Consider the following 10,186-nt stretch of genomic DNA (forward strand, 5'->3'; position numbering starts at 1 on the left):
GATCAGGCTGGTGTAGTCATTAAGAAAAGTGTATGGTTTTAGTTTTATGTCTGTATCGCTTTGTTTTTTAACCCTCCTAGATTTGGAAAAACAGAAAAAAGTCTCAGTTGTGTATCTTCTTTCTCTCTGTCTCTTTTCTCTGTTCAGTATTGCACTTTAAATCACAGAACCCAAAAATTTAAATGTCAGGAATTTACAATAGAAACATAGTTTAAACACATACTTGGTTCATACTCATGCTTAACATATACAATGCACAGCCTTAGAATTTCATAAATGTTAACTCATTTAATCCTCACTACAAGATCATGAAGTCTTTTTTCTATTAATCTGCACTCTGTAATTGAGTAAATGGAGATCCAATGTATATGAGGTTTCTTCATGTACAACTTTCAAAGTCTTTCTCAATCTCTTGGCCTCAGTTACAGCTATTAAGAGGACCATTCTGATTTTGATCCTTTTTAAACTATTTTTTTTTAATGCGAGCTAATTACTTTACAATATTGTAATGGTTTTTGCCATACATTGACATGAATTAGCCATGGGTGTACATGTGTCCCCCATCCTGAAACCCCCTCCCACCTCCCTCCCCATCCCATTCCTCAGGGTCATCCCAGTGCACCAGCCCTGAATGCCCTGTCTCATGCATTGAACCTGGACTGACGATCTGTTTCACATATGATAATATACAAGTTTCAATGCTATTCTCTCATATCATTCCACTCTCGCTTTCTCCCACAGAGTCCAAAAGTTTGTTCTTTACATCTGTGTCGCTTTTGCTGTCTCGCATGTAGGGTCATCATTATCATCTTTTTAAATTCCATATATATGCATTAACATACTGCATTGGTGTTTTTCTTTCTGACTTACTTCACTCTGTATAATAGGCTCCAGTTTCATCCACCTCATTAGAACTGATTCAAATGCATTATTTTTAATAGCTGAGTAATATTCCATTGTGTATATGTACCACAACTTCCTTATCCATTCATCTGCCAATGGACATCTGGGTTGCTTCCATGTCCTGGCTATTGTAAACGTGCTGTGATGAACAGTAGGGTACACGTGTCTCTTTCAATTCTGGTTTCCTCGGTGTGTATGCCAAGCAGTGGGATGGCTGGGTCGTATGGCAGCTCTATTTCCAGTTTTTTAAGGAATCTGCACACTGTTCTCCACAGTGACTGTACTAGTTTGCATTCCCTCCAACAGTGTAAGAGGGTTCCCTTTTCTCCACACCCTCTTCAGCATTTATTGTTTGTAGACTTTTGGATAGCAGCCATTCTGACCGGTGTGGTTTTGATTTGCATTTCTTTGATAATGAGTGATGTTGAGCATCTATTCATTCATTTGTTGGCCATCTGTATGTCTTCTTTGGAGAAATGTCTGTTTAATTCTTTGGCCCATTTTTTGATTGGGTTGTTTATTTTTCTGGTATTGAGCTGCATGAGCTGCTTGTATATTTTTGATATTAATTCTTTGTCAGTTGCTTCATTTGCTATTATTTTCTCCCATTCTGAAGGCTGTCTTTTCACCTTGCGTATAGTTTCCTTAATTGTGCAAAGGCTTTTAAGTTTAATCTCCTTACGCTATTTAGTTTTTGACTCTGAAATATCTTATACCATTTTAAAATGTCTATGCTTTCAAGATTAATGCTGATGATGGTGATGTTAGAGATATAGATATGCACTGGCATCTTTTATTGTACAGGTACTTACTGGGAATTTTGAATCTGGAAATCTATGATCTTTGGTTTTGGAAATTTTCTTCTTTTAACTTTGTATTATTTCTTCCCAACTGCAGTCCTTGTTATTTTCTATATTTATTTTTAGCCAGATACTGTCTACTCTATTTTTTTTTTTCTGCTGGTTTCTTTTAAATTTTTCCCCTTGAACCTCATCTCTCTATTTCTTGGATTCTTTTTCTTAAAAATTCATCAATTATATCTTCCAAATATATTAGCATTTTTTATGTCTGATCTTAAATCTATTTGATCTTATTTTCCCTGAAATTTGTGAACTGACAATAATATATAATTATACATATATATTACACTAATATGTGCTTTATATATATTATTTTATATTGTAGAAGTTTCAATGCTTTATTTTTATATCTTGTTTTAATCTTTTACTTTGGAGTTATTTCTCAAATGTATGGTAACCCTTGACTAGACTATTACTTTACACTTATGTGTGTTAGTCACTCAGTTGTGTCTGACTCTTTGTGACCCCATGGACTGTAGCCCACCAGGTTCCTCTGTCTATGGAATTCTCCAGGCAAGAACACAGGAGTGGATTGCAGGGGCTTCCCTGTTAGCTCAGCTGGTAAAGAATCTGCCTGCAACAAGGGAGACCTGGGTTCAATTCCTGGGTTGGGAAGATCCCCTGGAGGAAGGCATGACAACCCACTCGAATATTCTTGCCTGGAGAGTCTCAGACAGGAAAGCCTGGCGGCTACAGTCCATGAGTTCCGTGGGGTCGCAAAGAGTTGGACACAACTGAACGACTAAGTACAGCACAGCAAGAGACAATAGGGGCTTTCCAGGTAGAGCTAAAGAACTGGCCTGTCAATGCAGAAGATGTAAGAGACGCAGGTTCAAGCCCTAGATCTGGAAGATACCCTGGAGGAGGGCACGGCAACCTATTCCAGTATTCTTGCCTGGAGAATCTCTTGGACAGAGGAGCCTGGTGGGCTAAAGTCCATAGGGTTGCAAAGAGCTGGAGACAACTGAAGCAACTTATCACAAGTGTGTGCGTGCGCACGCGCATGCACACACACACACACACAAACACAAGAGACTACAGAAAAGTAATTCAAAATTCCAGGTGATGAGTGAACCTTATCAATTGGTTTCATTTACTTTGAGTGCTCACGTGGGACCTCTGCCTCTTTCGAGGCATTTTGGCTATCAGATTCAAAGTTGTTTTTTTTATTCAATGACTAAATTTTTCTGGGAAGGAAAAATACAATATGTATCCTGAAGGATTATATAATTGGTTGCCTGTGTTTTTGGAGTTAAGTAGTAGGCTACTGAAGATCTCACACTTGAATATGAATACTGGATCCAGCCTTCACATATTTAATGATGCTAATCTTTGAACTTTGTCACACACTGTATATATGTATTCATAGAACATGTTAAAATTTCTTCCCAGGATAAATTTCCAGTCAGTATAAGAGGAGAAGTAATATTTAGAATAATGTGTGAATCAGAGGTATCAAATATTTCCTTAGTCAGTTTTTCTGCTATGTCTTGGTTTTATTTTCATGTATTTGCACATAGGATGACAGATTAAATATTGCAAAAGGAAACTTTTTTGGAAACAGTAAAGCAACATGGAATAAACATGTTCATAATAGAGTTATTCAAAGACCTCTTCTTATGCCATTACAGAAATCTTCGAGTCAAATAGGAGCAGGTAGAAATGAAAACTAAGCAAATATTGAGTTATATTAGGAAAATTTTCTGAAAGAAATTGACCATTTGTCTTAGATCCAAGGCATGCTTGTATTTCTACCAGACCAAAATAAGCAGAGCAGTGTTCTTTCTTGTTGCTGTTCACTATTTCCTACTCAAATCATACTAACATTTTTAGCTTTGTGAATTTGCAACCTTTTCTCCTTTGTTGACATTCTCCTTGTCACAGCCAAAATAGCCTCTAGAATAACATTTTTCAGGAAAAGTCCAGTCTCTTGATCAGGTTAGAGTGCCAACCTCTAAGTTTATATAATATATATTTGTTATATACACATATATTTTCTAATTTCATATAATTAGCAAAGTACCAGACTTGTAGTTAAGGAATAGATTTGTTGATGAAATCAATTTTGTCACTATTTTACCTATAGGGTATCATGAAAATATTGTTATATCCTTGAATCATCGAGTTTAATAAAACCCTTAATTCTAGAACAGATTATATTTTAAACCTGAAGTATATAGCAAGACACCTACTAAATATGACATGCCAATAAGTATTTTTCAAAGAATGAGCAAGTTAATGAATTATACTTTTTGTACTTTAAGCATTATTAAACTAAACACTGCAGTCTAAATATTTTTACTTGGAAAACACAAAGGAACTACCATAATTCATAGTTCATAAATCACTAGATGTTCTAAATTTCAAAGAAGATCCATCATAAAGAAGAGAAAACTATCTCAAGAAAGTAGAAAAAAATAAGATGGTAGGCAAAAGAAAAATACATTGATTTGGTAAACAGGATCAATTATTTGGTAAATAGGATCAATGATACCATTTTGTTGTTGTTGTTCAGCTGCTAAGTTGTGTTCAACTCTTTGCAACCCCGTGGACTGCAGCATGCCAGGCCTCCTTGTCCCTCACAATTATACTATAAATTTATCTTAATTCAGAGTCATTTTTAGATACGTGTGCATTAAAATAAAGAAGTGTATCAGAAAGAAAAATCATGCTCAAAGTAGGCAGAAATGTTTTCATGCTAAACAGAAAACACCAAAATAGCAGAAACATACCAAATATTAATTTCAGACAATGCAGAAATAAAAGCAAGAAAAATTTGGATCAAGTTCCCATTTGTGAAAAATAAAAGAAGGTATGATGAAGTCAGATAAGCTGATGTACCAAACAATTCCATTTCTAGGCGTGGCAAAGATTCTTCACAACCAGAACATTAGAGAGTACAGAAATAAGTTCTCTTACTCACTTTTTGGTCCACAGTAGTAATTTTAAAATGGTACAATTCCTGAAATCACATTACAGCTTATTAGCTGATTCTCAATTATATTTTAATGTCATTGGTGTTGCTTTAAAGTAATAATCAAAAGGTTAACAAAAGCCTTAAATTTTGCAGTTTGCAAAAAAGAATACTTTGGATTTACAATTTTACAGTTGTTTTTCCATGAATACCAAAATTGTCAACAACTTTCTTTCTGGCTTCCCTGGTGGCTCAGATAGTAAAGAATCTGCCATGAATGCTCAAGACCTGAGTTCAGTCCTTGGGTAGGGATGATTCCTTGGGGTTGCAAAGAGTTGGACACGACTGAGCAACTAACATTAACACTCTTTCTGTTAGGCTTATAAAGGTACACTTGTTTGAATCCATTCTGTTTTTCAAGTTACTTTCACAGATGTAATGAAAGAAATAAAAACACTATAAAAATCATACATATGTGTATATATGTATGTATAAATATAAAAGTACCATTAAAATAGACATTGAAATTGATTTTTGATAAATATGGCTGCATTCTTCAGTTGCCCAGTCATGTCATTTGCCACCACATGGGCTACAGCATGCCAGGCCTCCCTGTCCCTCACCACCTCCTGAGGTCTGCCCAAGTTCATGTCCATTGCATCGGTGATGCCAAATGTTTGGATAGTGTATACTAAATCGTTAAAAATTGTTGGAAAAATGGCATCACTACTTATTCTTAATACATTTGAACAGTCAACTCTTAACTCTATGTAATCAATTAAAGAAATCCAGAAAAGTATAGGTATTTATGATTTAAAAGCAGACAACAAAACTCAAAGTGCTGCATTCTGAAGAATATCTTTCCTAAATATCAGATAAATATCCTATTTATACTTTTGTGCTTTTTAAGATATTTTTTAATTACTAAAACTGATTTCCTTGTTATATAATAATTTTAGGTCCCATCTTCAACACATCTGCAACACTGTCAAAGCTCCATCCTTATACCACACAATAAAACATTTTCTAAAACAAATTGAAAATCATTCAAGTACATCATAATTTAATTTTTATTACAGGGAAAATTAATTATTATTATGCTATGAATGTGGACAGCATATATTGGAATAATAACGTTAATACATAAATATCATCCTTTACAAAACACTATTTTTTTGACATCATCTGTTATATATTTTTCCTAAACCCTGTAGACAGCAAGCTTGTTTTCTCACTAGGAGGTCCTCAATCTTAAAAACTCATGTTTTTCTCTTAATATGAGAGTGGGCTCCTCCAGGCAAGTGTTATCTAAAAATAGATGAAATATAGTTATAACTACGTCTCTCTAAAAATGAACCAAGAAAAATTAAACTGTCATTTGAGAACAAGGGGAGGGCAGTTAAAAGGCAAGAGTATTCTCACCATAACTGAGGAATACTCTCTGACTATTCCCCTATTTCTTCTTGTCATGGGGGTGATTTGTATCTGACTTCTACCAAAACTGAACCAATCATTCCTATCAGTGAGGGAAATAACATAGCTATTCATAATCAAGATGGGAATTTACATTGAATTGCAATCTGAGAATTGAAGAAATAAGCATTTTGCGACCTCCCAAACTCCCAGTACATTTCTGCCTTCAAACATAATTAATGGATTCAAAGGTACATTTCTGAAAAATATCATAAACAATTAATATGCATTCAAAACCCCTCTCCACATTATCTTACTGCCCTAATAACTCTATCGCTACTGCGCTTTTTATTTCCTTAAATACCTTAAGCTTCTGGATAGAAGAACAGTGAGCTGGATGTGATCTGGTCTAGGTGTTCAGAATCTTGATCAGAAACTATCATGCTTCTACAATATATGTACATGCATAGTCCTCAACTTCTAAACCCCTTGATATCTGTACTACTGAATGCGTATTTAAGGAAAATCTGTGTCACATATGTCAAGGGGATAATTCAGAAGGTAAGAGACACAGATGCTTGTACAGCCATCAGGTTAACCTCATGGGAGAAAGAAAGGAACAAGCCTTCCACACTTACTGCTGTACGATAATACTTAAATAAGTCAATTATTCCATATTTTGGCATCTATAAATGTACTTATGTATGTGCATGTATTCAAAGGAGAGAAATTAAAATGAATACAAGCTAATTTTAGTAAAAGTGGATGTTTTTAGTATTTATTGAAAAGTACTGTCTTTCCATGGGAGGTATTCTGAGACACAAGTCAAAACCTCTCAAATAAGAATGTTTCAATTACTCACATATCCATCAAACTTTTATTTTGTCATGTCTGTAAATAACATCACAGTGTACTTAGTGCCTTCCAAATCATATTAGGAAATGTGTAGAGGACAGATAACATTGGCCCTGTTATTCAAGAAGTTTACTTTCAACTGAAGTAGATAATGCATATTACGGCATTCTAAAAAGTCATCAAAACTTCAGGTTTGTCATACATACATATTAAGTTAAGAATAATTAGATGCCTGAACCTTGATGTGATGATGATGACTATGAAAGAAGCAATAATAAAATTCAACAACTAATTCTAGTGGTATGGTTGCACAGTATTGTGAGTCTACTAAAAGTCACAGAATTGTACATTTAAAATTGTACCTTCAAAATGCTCTAAAGAGCAAATTTTATATTATATGAGTTTTACAACATTTAAAGAAATGTCATATACCTCTCTTACTGTGTGCGTGCTAAGTCGCTTCAGTTGTGTCCAACTCTCTGTGGCCCCATGGACTGTAGCCCACCAGGCTCCTCTGTCCATGGGATTCTCCAGGCAAGAATATTGGAGTGGGTTGCCACGCCCTCCTCCAGGGATCTTCCCAACCCAGGGATCAAATCCATGTCTCTTACATCTCCTGCATTGGCACACAGGTTCTTTACCACTAATGCCACCTGGGAAGCCTACCTCTCTTACTGAGATTAAGCTATTTTTTTTCTTGGTTAAGCCTTCCCCTAATTGTAGCAAGTTTTTAATTAGTATTGAGATTTTTGAAAGATTGATTCTGACAATGACTTTTCCAGGTTATCCATTGTTTTATTAGACACAAACTTTTATATTCCTACTTTGCTATTTTTATTGATGTCATTCACCATCTACTGGCTTTTATGTGAACATAAATGTTCATTGTTTTGGGATAAGATCCAGAGATGTAACTGCTAAGCTGAAATAGTTATAGATCGTGATTTAAAGAAATTTCTAAAATATGTTCCAGAATGGCTGTATCATTTTCCATTCCCACCAGCAAAGTATTACCGTGTCAGTTTTTCCATATCCTTGCCTGAATTTCATCTAAAGTTATGCTTTATCCATTCTCATATTTGTGCACTGATATTCTGTTTTAATTTGTGCTTAATAATGTCAAACATTTTTCATGTGCATATTTACCATTTGTATATTTTATCACTAAAAGTTCTGTTTGTATTTTTGTCCAGTTTCAATTTTTTTTTTTTTTTTGCATTTGAGAAATAAACACTGTACCTTAGAGCTGTCGGTTATTGTTTTCTGCATGAGCTAATCAAGATAAGATGCCTTCAGATCTTCTGCAGGCATTTTGACCTTTTTAACTCCTTGTTCTTCAGTTACTGAAAAAGTGAAAGCTGCTCAGTCATGTCCAGCTCTTTGCAACCCCATGGACTATACAGTCCATGGAATTCTCTAGGCCAGAATACTAGAACGGGTAGCCTTTCCCTTCTCCAGGGGAATCTTCCCAACCCAGGGATCGAACCCAGGACTCCTGCATTGCAGGCAGATTCTTTTACCAGCTGAGCTACAAGGGAAGCCCTCAGTTACTGAAAAGAGATGTTAAGAGATCTAACTTTAATTTCACTGTGAACTTGTTAATTTTTCTTGGTTCTGTTAAAGTCTTCTGTGTGTATGTATATATGCATATGTGTCCATAATAATATTACGCACATGCAAATTTAGTCATTTTATATTTTTGTGTTGAAATACTACTGTAATCATTCTGAAATGCTGCAGTTTATCACTCCTATTATTTATTATGTGAAAATCTACTTTGTTTGTTATAAGCAGAATACAAGTTCTTTTTGTATTTATATACACATTATGTCTCTTAAAATCATATATTTTTATTGATGATATTTTCTAAACTTTTATTTCATATTCTTTTAGTTTGATTGCTTAGTCAATTTACATTACGTAGTTTCTGACCTTTTTTCAAGTTTTATATGTTTCTATCATCTTAGTTTCCTTTTTCCTTTGTTCCTCTTGCCGTTTTAGACCAGTAAAATAGGTGTTATTATTGTTAGTATATTTTTCTCCAGTGGTAGTTTTTGTTATGCATTCCTGTACTTTTCTGTAGAGGTTAACATAGGTATCACATTGTACTTTACCTCTCAATGTCTAATGTGCTCAAAGTAGCACATTTATCACTGTAATAATATAAGAACCTTACTAGACTTTGACTCCATTAACTCCTTTCTTGCTCTTGCTGTTTATTGCTATATATTTTACCTCTATGTATGTTTAGACCTTACATATTATTTTTCCCATTTAAAAGAGTAAATATTTGTCATTAATATCCTCAACTGTTTCTTTCTAGTGGTTTAATTTCTATAGTTTTTCTTCCATTAGTAATCATTACTCTATATGCTGAATAACATAATTTATGTAAATAAGTATTTATTTTTGATGGATATTTTCATTGAATTAGAATTCTAAGATGGAAATTGTTTTTCAGCACTTCAAAAATGTAATTTCATGTCTTCTGGCTTCGATGTTGTCTTCTGTAAAGTTGACTGCATATATAAAGGCTACTATATTAAAGGTAGTGTGCATAAATTATTATTCTGCAAGTTCACTTCTTTGTGTATATTCTAAATAAAATATCCCTTGTTTCATAACAACATGCCCATGTGTGTGTATGTGTGTATGTGAGAGATGTTTATCATAAAATTATTCCTGGTGACAGAGAGATTGGAAAAGGTTAGATATCAATAATCAGATAATAATTTTTAAAAATAGTGTCAGTTGCATGTTATGAAAGTCTATAAAATAATTAGAAGCAAAAGTGAAATATAAATTACACATACACATTTAAAATGATTGAGTTAAAAGTAAGCAGTATAATAATACTTAACACAATATGATGAATACAAGTTTCTAAAATAAGCATTCAGTAAATGACTTTATATTCATGTATCTGAGGACATATGTCAAACACAGTATAGAGGATGTCAATGATTGACAGGCCTAAGGATTAGGAGTGAAATTGGAGCATAAAAGTAAAAACAAAAAGCAAAACAAGAAATAAATTCAGAAATAATGCAGTTTGTGTACATTAAAAAAATATCATGAAGCTTACTTCACCTTGAACTTGCAACTGAGCTTCAATAAATTTATTAATGAGTTAATCAGTTTGGGAGTCACTGCTGCTGCTGCTGCTGCTAAGTCGCTTCAGTCGTGTCCGATTCGGTGCGACCCCATAGATGGCAGCCCACCAGGCTCCCCCATCCCTGGG

Source organism: Giraffa tippelskirchi, chromosome 11 (genome assembly GCF_054371585.1).
Source record: "Giraffa tippelskirchi isolate mGirTip1 chromosome 11, T2T-mGirTip1v1.2.pri, whole genome shotgun sequence".
Taxonomy (NCBI): domain Eukaryota; kingdom Metazoa; phylum Chordata; class Mammalia; order Artiodactyla; family Giraffidae; genus Giraffa; species Giraffa tippelskirchi.